Genomic DNA, 1,359 nt, shown 5'->3' on the forward strand with positions numbered 1-1,359 from the left:
TTTGGAAGAGCAGTCGGGTGCTCTTACCCACTGAGCCATCTCACCAGCCCTATCTCTTTCAATTTTATTGCCTGAATTTTTTTTCCATTTCTCAAAAATAGGAAATAAGAAATGAAGAGGTAGCTTAGTCAGTAAACTGCTTGCCTTACGAGGTAGCTTAGTCAGTAAACAACTGCTTGCCTTACAAGTACAAACACCTAAGTTTACACGCCCCCCCCCCCCCAGCCCACATTTAAAAAGCTAGCCGTGGTGGAACAGGTTTGGAATCCCAGTACTGGGGACGTAAAACAAACAGATTCCTGAAGTCTGCTGGCTGACTTGCCTAGTGTAATGGGCCAGTGAGAGACCCTGTCTCAAAAAGCAGGGTGGACAGTGCCTGGGAAACAAGTGCATGGCTGTCACTCAACTGCTGACGCACAGGTGTGCACCGATGTTTGTATGTCTCCTAGGACACCGAAGGCCAAGAGAGCTGAGAAAACTGATAATCGATAAGTATCTTCCCAGGATCTTTACTTGTAGCGCTTTATAAGAACAGGAAAACTCTCCACCATCAGGGTGGGATATGAACGGCAAAGAGTTACAAGGGATTTGGACAAAGGTATGAGGTGAGTAGAGTGGCAGTTCACACCCTTATTCCCAGAGCTAGAGAGGCAGAGGGAGGGGAATCTCTGTGAGTTCAAGGTCAGCCAGGGTGACATAGTGAGACCCCAAAACTTAAACGCATTAAGAAACAAAGAGATGCCAGGCGATGGTGGCACACGCCTTTAATCCCAGCACTTGTGAGGCAGAGGCAGGCAGATTTCTGAGTTCGAGGCCAGTCTGGTTTTACAAAGTGAGTTCCAGGACAGCCAGGGCTACACGGAGAAACCCTGTCTCGAAAAAACAAACAAAAAAAAAATTAAAAGAAAGAAAGAAAGAAACAAAGAGACAAAGAAAAAAAAATGAAGCAAGAAAATGGAAGAGACCTGTTCACCCCACTACCCAGAGGCAGGAGATGGCCCAGAGAAGCAAGCTATGAGGCATGGAATGATTTTCCCATGAATACTTGGCTTCTCCATAAAGTAGTCATCATTTTTTATTTTTCTCCACAATATTACTGCTGAGGATTTGACTCTGAGTAGCTTTCGGGAGCTTGTCATTATCGTTGAGATCTTTTGGATTGTGTTATTTTTCTTTGAGACAGAGTTTCTCTGTGTAGCCATGGAACTAGCTCTGTAGACCAGGCTGGTCTTGAACTCATAGAGATCTGCCTGCCCCTGCTTCCTTTTTTTTTTTTTTTTTTTTTTTTTTTTTTTTTTTTTTTAAAGATTTATTTATTTATTATATGTAAGAACACTGTAGCTGTCCTCAAACACTCCA

At 43.4% G+C, this 1,359-nt stretch overlaps 1 protein-coding gene across 1 annotated transcript in view; it reads right to left on the reverse strand.

Moving 5' to 3' along the window:
* The window catches only part of Map3k19 (mitogen-activated protein kinase kinase kinase 19), a 44,471-nt gene that overhangs the window by 16,239 nt on the left and 26,873 nt on the right, over positions 1-1,359 (reverse strand). The window lies entirely within an intron of this gene.

The sequence above is a fragment of the Mus pahari genome, chromosome 5 (genome assembly GCF_900095145.1).
Source record: "Mus pahari chromosome 5, PAHARI_EIJ_v1.1, whole genome shotgun sequence".
Lineage (NCBI taxonomy): Eukaryota > Metazoa > Chordata > Mammalia > Rodentia > Muridae > Mus > Mus pahari.